This window comes from Microtus ochrogaster, chromosome 2 (genome assembly GCF_000317375.1).
Source record: "Microtus ochrogaster isolate Prairie Vole_2 chromosome 2, MicOch1.0, whole genome shotgun sequence".
Classification (NCBI taxonomy): domain Eukaryota; kingdom Metazoa; phylum Chordata; class Mammalia; order Rodentia; family Cricetidae; genus Microtus; species Microtus ochrogaster.
The window spans coordinates 23059085-23069126 of NC_022010.1; the positions used below are offsets into that span (position 1 = coordinate 23059085).

General features: G+C 51.9%; 1 protein-coding gene across 2 annotated transcripts in view; it reads left to right on the forward strand.

Moving 5' to 3' along the window:
- Positions 1-1893: 1893 nt before the first annotated feature.
- Clip2 (CAP-Gly domain containing linker protein 2) overlaps positions 1894-10042 on the forward strand; it is a 62340-nt gene continuing 54191 nt past the window's right edge. Inside the window, exon 1 of one of the 2 annotated variants that reach the window (XM_005344659.2) lies at positions 1894-2263. The gene's annotated coding sequence lies outside the window, so the exon portion shown is untranslated. The remainder of the gene's footprint in view (positions 2264-10042) is intronic. The other variant, XM_005344658.3, reaches the window with a different exon arrangement.

Here is a 10042-nt window from a genome sequence, read left to right on the forward strand (position 1 = left end):
AAAAAAAAAAAAAAAAAAAAAAAAAAAGATTATAGGCTGGGAGCAGACACGATGGCACATGGGCACAGACTGGAATCACAGCACGGGAGAGGCTGAGGCAAGTGGATCTGGAGTACTCGAGCAGTGTGGGCTACAGAGGCAGTGCCAAGCTACTCTGGGTAACTTAGTGAGACTCTGTTTCAAAAATAAATAAAAGGAGAGTCTGGGGGTGTGGTTTCTGGGCAGAGCACTGGCCTAGACTCCCCCACTGAAACCGGTGGTGTGGCAAAGACATAGAGTGCCTGCCAGCAATCCTCTAGGAAGGCAAGGGTTTACCTTTTCCTCACCTAGCACCAGCTTGCCAATAGTCAGGGCCAAAGGTGTCCCTCTCGGGTCAGTCACCCTTTGAGGCATTGTCCAGGAGCTGCCAGGCGATGCGTTGGAGCTGATGGCGAGAGCCTGAGGCAGGGGTTTAGCCTGCAGGTTTTTGCTCTGGGTCCATTTGGGGGCTTGTCAGTTGGGGGTTCATTCTGTCTACCTGCTGAGGGCACGAACAGGATCCTCGGGTGCCTCACATGGGGACTTGTGACCCTTTCCCTCTCAAGTAGGGTCTCACGTAGCCTGGGCTATTCTCCAACTTGTTAAGTAGCCAAAGCTGGCCTTGAACTCATGACTTTTCTTCCTCCATCTCCTACTGGAGTTACACAGTTTTATGCTGTGCTGGGGATTGAATTTAGGGCTCTGTGTGTAAATTGAACATTCTACCAACTGAGCTACATCCCAAGCTTCCCATTTCTTTTTATTTTTTATTATATGTTTAATTATATGTATATGTGTAGTTATGTGCACACATATCTGAGTTACAGGCAGTTGTGAGCTACCCAATGCGGGTGTTGGAAACCGAATTCAAGTCCTCCACAAGAGCAGTATATGATCTTCAACCATGTTATGTGGGAGGTGGTATTAATTTTCCTTTTCTTTGAGACAGCTTCTCATATATAGCCCTGACTGGCCCTGGAACTCTCTATGTATACTAGGCTAGCCTTGAGCTAATACAGATCTGTCTCAAGTGCTGGGGTTAAAGGCACTTAAAAAAAAGGCACTTTTGATTATGGCTGATATGTATGTACATGAAAATGATCAAGTAATATATAATAAATATATACATTCTAAAAAAAGGCACTTAAAAAAGCTAATTATTTTTTTCTGTTGGTGGAGATGGAACCAAGAGCCTCATTAATGCTAAGCAAATGCTCTACCACTGAGCCACACCCCAGCCCCTCACTGGGGGATTCTAGGCAGGGGCTCTACCACTGAGCCACACCCCAGCCCCTCACTGGGGGATTCTAGGCAGGGGCTCTACCACTGAGCCAGGACCCATCTCAGGAGGTAGATTCTTTTCACTCTGCCATGATTTGGGTCCTATTTCAACACTGAAGTTCTCACTTCAGTTACATTATTCCTCCCACCCCCTCCTGGCCTCTTTCAACACAGTCCCTAACTCAACTCTTCCTTGAAGCCTTCCAGATCGCCGCCCCGCCCCCTTGCAATCTCAAGCTTCCTAATATGGAACATTCACATAAACCTCGCATGGCTGAAACAGAAAATGGAACACACATATGTGCCTAGAGCTGAAGCGCGGGGTGGATGAACTCTATTTCCAAGGTCCAAGTCAGCTGTAGGTGGACAGCGTGTGGAAGATGAGGTTCCAAAGACTTCTTGCCCTCCCGCTCCCAAGTTTCTGAGCGTCACTAATGTCGGAGAACCGTGAGACCACGAATGCGGGCTCCGCCCCCAACACCACCCCTCCCCTCCGGTTACCCGCGTCCCCTCCCTCCCCCGTTGCTCCGGGCCCCACCTTCCAGCGCCGGCCACTGTGCCGGCCCCTTTTGTTCGCTCTCCGGCCGCTGAGCTCTCCTGGCGCTCGGCTCTTTTCGGCTGAGCTCGGCTCGCCTTGGCAGGGCTCCACGGAGCTCGGCTCCTCTCGCCTCCGCCCCGTTGGGCTCGGCTCTTCCCGGCTTGGCTCCCCTCGACTCGGCTCCTTCTGGCTCGGCTCGGCTCGACTCGGCTCCGCCTCGGGAGCGCAGGCAGAAGCCCGGCTTACTGGATCCGCCCCTCCCTCTGTCTTCTGGTCGTAGATCGTGTGCGAGGCCCGGACTCGGAGCGCGGAGACCGGTTTAGGATAGCGGCGTGCGGGGAAGGGCGCAGCATCCTCGTTTCCAGGACGGTCGGACCGAGAGGAGGCAAAGAGGTGTCGGGTCCTTGTCGCTGCTGGAGCTCCAAGGTAGGCGCAGCTCTGGGGACGCGCGCGATGGGGGCGCGCGGGCAACAAAGGACGCAGAGTCGCGGGGGGCGGCGGCACCCTAGCCTGGGAAGAAAAGGGGGGAACTATCACCGAGGCATTGTCGTTGCGTGAGCAGGGACAGCGGGCAGGATCGCCGCCGTTGGTGGGCGTGGGCGGTATGAACCCCAACTTCCTCAACCCGGAGGGCGCGCTGCTGGGGTTGGAGGACGCCCCTGGATTGCACTCCCGGATGGTGCGCACATCCACAGACTGGGGCTCGGGCTTATTTGTTGGGGTCCTCTTTCCAAGAGCAAGTTCAGACAGCTGGACGAGCTGCAGAGCTCTTGGAAGCTCTCAGACTCGGGGTGGGGGGCTCGCAGCCTGGTGGGCGCGGCCATCAGTCCTCATCCCCAGACCTGGCATCTGGGATGAGACAAGGAGGCCCCCGCCCCACCACCTGGGGTCGCCTGATTCGTGCCCTTAGCAAAACTTGATTGGAGAGCCTGGCTTGGAATAGGAGGGTAGGGTAAGTGGGAGGCCCAGGCAGGGTGGCTTTCCACAGGGGTGCTCCCCCCAAGCTGGCGCTGGTGGCTGGTGAGGCAGCAGATTTTTTCCCTCCCCCCAGGGAGGGGCAGTGGCGACGCAGGATGCAGGGCTGAGCCTCCAGAGCCAGCCCGCGTGAACTCCAGGCGGGGCCTGTGTGTGTTTGTCCCGGGCACACTGGGCTTTGCCACGCGTGCCTCCTCTACAGCCTGGCCCAAGCCAGGAAAGATCGCTGCAGAGGAACACCTTTAGGGGTAGAGGAGTCACAACACAGGAATGCATCCAGTCTCTGAGATTCCACTCCTGTCTTCTGGGCTACAAATGGCGGGGGTGGGAGAGTGGGGGGGTAGAACTAGAGAGGGAATTGGCCTTAATCTTGAAAGGTGCCCAGACAGAGGATGGTGGGGGTGGGGCTGGCCTAGGGCTGTGCTCTGAGGAGGTAGAGAGCACCACGTGGGGCTACCTTAGCTCCGCTGTGAGCCAGAGGCCTCCTCTCCATCAGTTGTAATGTAAACAATGAGCCCTTCATTCATTAGGCTGCTGTCACCTGGATTGGCACCACCAGGGGCTGGCAGGTACACAGAACCGGAACCGCTCTGCACAGTCCAGCCCAGCCTGATGCCCCGTCTGTGGAGAAACTGGAACACAGACGTGGCACAGCTGAAGGGTGGGGCAGACCCTGAAGGGTGGTTGAGCCCAGTGCCCTGCCCAAGGGTGCTTTTTGCATAGGAGATGGATGGTTCCCACAAGAGCTTCCGGATAGGGGGCATTCTGGCTTAGATGCGCAGAGAAAGATTTAGGTTAGTGGGGCGTGAAGTTCAAGGCTAGTTTGCTAGTTCTCTTCCTTCATACAGTAGGTGCCCACTTAACACAGGACACATGGGTCTCAGCAGTGCCCAAATCCCCAAATTTCCTCAGGAAAACCCATCACAAGGAGCAGGGGCTGCTGTGTGCTTGGGTAGCTGAGAGTTCAGATGCTGGGCTGGAGCTTGATATCATGAGTTCAAATCCTTGCTCTGCTACTTGCATAGCTGTGTGGTTCTGGACAAGATCATATACCTCTCTGTCTCCATTTCCCCATCAGTAAAATGGGTATACTGAGGATATTTGCCTTTTAGGACTTTTGAGAGAATCATATATCCTAGGACAGAACTTTTGTGATTTTACTTATTTGTATATTTGGTGGCATGGGGAATTGAACCTAGGACCTCATGCATTCTCTGCCTGGGCCATGCCCCTATCCTCTTACTGGGGGATTCTAGGCAGGTGCTTTAAATACTGAGCCACACCCCAGCTCCTCACTGGGGGATTCTAGGCAGGGGCTCTATCACTGAGCCACACTCCAGTCCCACACTGAGGGATTCTAGGCAGGGGCTCTACCACTGAGCCACGCCCCTGGGGCGGATTCTTAACAAGAGCACCACCATTGAACTACAGTCGCAGTTGAAGAGTTTTTTTTTTTTTTTTTTGGTTTTTCGAGACAGGGTTTCTCTGTGGCTTTGGAGCCTGTCCTGGCACTAGCTCTTGTAGACCAGGCTGGTCTCGAACTCACAGAGATCCGCCTGCCTCTGCCTCCCGAGTGCTGGGATTAAAGGCGTGCGCCACCACCGCCCGGCTAGTTGAAGAGTTTTTTGCTACAGGAAATGGCCCTCAGCCTGGGGCAGGAGGGGACTTCTCCCCTACTCTGGCCACTCTACCTTCACACAGCTTAGCCTTTTAGACCCGCTCCAGGGCCTGTTCTTTCTGCCTCTCTTCTTCCGACTTCCTGCTTTCCTTCACTGATGGCAATGCATTATAAAAATCCTCTTAGCCCTAAGTCTTCCCTGTCTTCACCTGGAAACAAACCCCGTGTCATTTCCAGCCCCTCTCTGGTCCTGCAGCTGCACAACTTTCCCCAGAAAGACAACTGTGCCGCCCTGTAGCAGAATTTAGGCTTTCATGCAGGTTTTTTAAAAACACATATTAAGTGCTTCCTCTGAGCCAGGAAGATTTGGTCCTACACTCCCACTCCCTTTTGAGGCAGGGTCTCAACTGGGTAGCCCAGGCTGGCTTGGAACTTGCTTAGGTAGCCCAGGCTGGCCTTGAATGCACAGATATCTGCCTGCCTCTGCTTGCTGACTGCTGGGACTAAAGGCATGTGTTACCATGGTCAGTGGTTCTGCCTTTTGTATGAACATACATTCAGTTGTTGGTTTTTGCATTATTTGGAAGATTTACGTTTATCTTTATTCTTGTGTATCTGTGGGACCATATGCCATGTGTGTGCAGGTACAACATGGAAGCCAGGAGAGGGGATGGGATCCTCTGGAGATGGAGTTACAGACTGTTGTGAGCTGCCTGATGTGGGTGCTGGGAATGAACCTGGGCCCTCTGAAGCAGCAATAACAACTTCGGATCCCTGAGCTGTGTCTTTAGCCCCTGCTTTGCTTATAGGAGATGAAATCTCATGTATCCCAGACTTGCCTTAGACTTATATAGCCCCAGCCTTGACCTTCTGCTCTCTGCTCCTCCTGCCTGCATTTCCCAGCAGCTGGGGTGACAGCTGTACCACCCTCCTCCAGGTTTATATGGTGTTGGGGATAGACTTGGGCTTCATACATCCTGGTTCAGCACTTCACCAAGTGAGCCACAGCACCGGCTCTGGGTTTGTTTGTTTGTTTCAAGGCAAGGTTCCATGTAGCTCAGACTGGCCTCAAAGTCACTATGTAGCCAAGGCTAACCTTCCTGCCTCCACTTCTGGAGTTCTGGGATGACAGGTATGCACCGCTCTGTGCTTTTTCCGTGCGCTGGTTAAGCACTTACTGTGTGCCTACAGGACACACCATCTTCCGCAAAGTCATTTTACCCTGCTCCCAGGTCTGTGTCTCTAAAGTGTGATTACAGTTGTGCCGACACCTCCACACCCTTTGTCAGTACAAAGTCTAAACACTGTCTGGCTTTTGGAGCCTATACAATTGCCTTCCATGAGACTGGCTCCCCTCTGTGTCTCTGTCTGTCTGACTGGCTAGCGCGCTCTCTCTCTCTCTCTCTCTCTCTCTCTCTCTCTCTCTTTCTCTCTCTCTCTGCTGATTGTCAGCTGACCAGATCCAGATTTTAAATGCCTCCACTAAGGTCACCTCAATTCTCTTTATAAGCTATAAGTATGGGCATGGTTCGTTGAACCCAGCTGTCACGGAAGGGACACAGAATTGGAAGAGGCCCAGCCCCCTTGGATGTCCCGTTGTTAGGAGTCTTTGTTGTTTTGAGACAGGATCTCATGTAGTACAGGTTGGCCTCAAATTTGCTGCATAGTAGAGGATAGCCTGATTGTCCTTTCCGAGTACTGGGGTTACATGTAACACCATGGTTGGCATTTGTGCATAAGTGTGTGCGTGTGTGTGCACGTGCATTTGTGTGTGTGTACGTGTGTGTCTGTGTGTGCATTTGGGTGGACATGCATGTGTAGAAGCTAAAGGTTAACTGTCTTCCTCAATTGATGCTTTATTTATTTTGTGTTTCTGTGGTTGTGCGTGGGTGTGTATGCATGGCTACTTATGGAGGTCAGAGGACAGCTTGCCTGGAACTCTTCTCTCATTCTGCCGTGTGGATTCCAGAGATTAAAGTCAGGTTGGTGGACTTGGTGGCAAACCCTTTTGCCCCCTGTGCCATCTTGCTGGCCCTTCACCTTATTTTCTGAGACAGGGTATTTCGCTTAACCTGAGCCTCGCTGACTCAATGAGACTGGCTAACTCTCCAGCCCCACGGTCCTCCTGGCTACCTCTCTAGTGCTGCAGTTCCAGGCACGGGCTGCTTTTTGACACGGGTGCTGAACTCAGGTCCTCGTGTTTGTTGTGGCAGGTCATTTGCCAAGGGAACCATCTCCATAGCTCCACTGTGTCTGGCTTCTTTGAGAAAGTTTTGCCCCAGGAATCAGAGCCTCATTCAGTTAAGTAAAGCGAGGCTTCAGTTAACATCTGCTTATTAATTTTGTATTTATTTGTGTGTGTGTGCTCGCACGGCATGTGTGTGCCTGTGCGCACTCCCACGTGCTGTGCTGTGCCTGTGGAGGTCAGGGACCAACTTTGGGAAGTTGTTTCTCTTTCTGCTGTGTGGGTACCAGGGATTGAACTGAGTTCATTCGGCTTGGTAGCCAGTGCTTTTCCTTCCGAACCAATCTCACTGTCCTGCAGGCCCCCAAAAGGAGATTTCAGAGTAAGAGAAATGAGACTTATTCACTGAAGAATTGCCGAGGTGGGGGGGTGTTCTGGGACAGCTAGCCTGGGAAGCTGGCCTGTCGCCTGGCCCCTCCTGTTTTTTTTTTTTCCTGGATGGTGGTTTCATTTTCTGTACTTTTGATCTTGCCTCTGTTTTATCTTTTCCTTGACTTTGTGGCCTGGCCCAGTGTGGCTATTCCAAACACTGTCTTCAGCTCCTGTTCATAGGCCCCTCCTGGTAGTACCCACTTTAGTCCTGGGTTGCCAGAGAGACCGATTGAGAGGACTACCCCCATATGCTCAACTGGTGCTAGACGGGGGCTGGGAACAGCTGGTATAGTCTGTCAGACAAGTTTTTGGTGCATGAAGTGTGTGTGCGTGTATGGGTGTGTGCGCATGTGTGTGTCTGTGTCTGGAGGACTGGGGCATGGCTGTGCCTCGGAGCTGGTGGTAACGATGGGGGAGCAGTGTGGTAGACAGTTCGCGGTTGTGTCACCTGATACTGTGACTTCGGAGAAACTGAAGAGTGTGACCTAGGTAAACCCTCTCAGCCCTGACCCAGGAGGGGGTACACTGTCTCCTCCCCGGCTCTGGATACCGAAGGTGGGTCCAGTTGCGGCCGCCTGTGTTTTCTGAGGCCCGAGAGCCTCTGTTGGCCCCATCTGCCTGCTCTTGGAGGGAAATCCGAACTGTAAGTGATGCCTTCAGGACTGCTGAGAAAGCGTAATGAACGGTTGTCTTTCCGGGAGGCAGCAGAGGCCGGGAGGAATGATTAGCAGGCTGTAAATACAGGGCCGTGTGCTGTCACTCCTGGCTTGCCCTGGTCTCCACCCTAGAGCATTGCAGACTTGGGCAGGTGCTTGGCAGCTGGCCCACACTTCTTGCGCCCCACTAGAGGGTTCTAGGTAGGCACCCACCACTGTTTCATGCCCCTAGCCTCTCTCTGGGGGATTTTAGGTAGGTGCTCTGCCACTGAAACACGCCTCCAGCCCAGATGAGGATTGTTTAAATTTTTTTCTTTTATGTGTATGGATGTTTTGTCTGCGTCCCGTCTGTGCACCAGATTCATGAAGTACTTGTGGAGGCCAGAGGAGGGCGTCAGATTCCCTGAAACTGGAGTTAACAGTTGTGAGGTGCCATGTGGATGCTGAGAATTGAACCCAGGTCTTCTGGAAGAGCAGCTGGTGCTCTTAACCACTGAGCAACCTCTCCAGTCCCAGATCCTTTAAAAACAAACAAGGTTCCGCTTCACCCAGGTTGGTCTCAACCTCTCTACGTAGTGGAGGATGACCTTGCACTCCTGACCCCCCTGTCAATTGCAGGCACTTATCTATGTGCAAGAACAAGCCTATGTGGTCCTGGGGATGGACCAGGACTTTGTGTACGTGAAGCCAGGACTCATCCCCACCTCCCAGGGCTCCTTAATGGAGCCATTAAGCTAGCAATTTTGCACTGCGTGCCTGGCGCTGTCCTAGGTCCTGAGACGCACCCAGCGAATAAACTTTGCAAAAGCTTGCCCCACCCTTCTGCTCTGGGTGAGAAGTGGGAGAGGGCATTCCGGGCACCGAGTACCACTTTGCAGGAAACCTGGGCATGAGTAAGACGGTACACGTTGTATGGTGGGTGCTTGGCGTCCAGCCTGCATTGGTAGCCACGGTGAGACTGCCTTTTTGGAAGCAACAGTAGATAATGCTGATTGGGATGTCTTGCTGGTGACGACTGAGCTTATCTCGGGAGTCACTGCGCTGTGTCCCATCTCTCTCTTCCATTCTTTTCTCCCCACCCCTTTTGTATCACTGGGCTTTAGTATCAAATGTGTAGGTGGTACTCTTGACTTCTTTCTCCTCGCTGCGCCCTCTCAGACATCCCTCCTTGCCCTCCCCTCGTCCAGTTGAATTCTCTCATGCTGCTCCAGGGCCAGAACTCTTCTTCCTGTCTCTTCTTCCTTCCCGTCTCTTGCCTGTTCAGGATGTTACCAGAATGGGAAAGGATGCTGGGGTGTCCTTTGACATGAAGGCTTACTGTGGAGAAGAGACTCGTTCTGTACAGTACCACATTGTTCCAGACTATGACCCTGCCTGCTGCGTCCTGCCCTCAGGGAGTCAGAGCCTTGGGAGAGACTCACATGGTATGGATCATAGGACAGGGATCGCTCATTTGCAGCTAGTGAGGTCTGATGGTACCAAAGTACCTAAACTAGAATCCAAGGGATTACCTGTGATTTAGTCATCCTGTTCTCACTTCTAATCCCAGTTAGACAGATGTAGAAGAAGTGTGTGTGTGTGTGTGTGTGTGTGTGTGTGTGGAGTGTGAGATGTGTACATGTTTGTGCAGATGTGTGAATATGTATGTGCCTATGGAGATCAGATTAGGTATCTCTCCACCTTTTTTTTTTTTTAAAGATTTATTTTACCTTTTTTTCTTATTGTTTATTTGCTTTATTTTATGTACACTGGTGTGAAGGTGTCAGATCCCCTGGAACTGGATCTTCAGACAGTTGTGAGCTGCCATGTGGGTGCTGGGAACTGAACCCGGGTCCTCTGGAAGAGCAGTCAGTGCTCTTCACCACTGAGCCATCTCTCCAGCCCCTCTCCACCTTTTTTTTAATTTTTAATTTAGTGTGTGTGTGTATCTGCATATCAGAAGAGAGCATCAGATCCTATTATAGGTGGCTATGAGCCACCATGTGGTTGCTGGGAATTGAACTCAGGATCTCTGAAAGAACAGCAAGTGCTTTTAACCACTGAGCAATCTCTCTAGCCCCACCTTATTATTTTTTTATTAATTTTTTTTCCAAGACAGGGTTTCTTTGTGTAACAGTTCTAGTTCAAGTACAAAAACTTGATTTGTAGGCCAGGCTGGTCTCGAACTCAGAGAGATCCACCTGCCTCTGCCTTTTGAATGCTGCCATTAAAGTGTGCGCCACCACACCTGGCTTGCCGCCTTTTTAAAAAAATATATTATTACATTTTTTTTTTTTGATTTTTTGAGACAGGGTTTCTCTGTGGTTTTGGAGCCTATCCTGGAACTAGCTCTTGTAGAC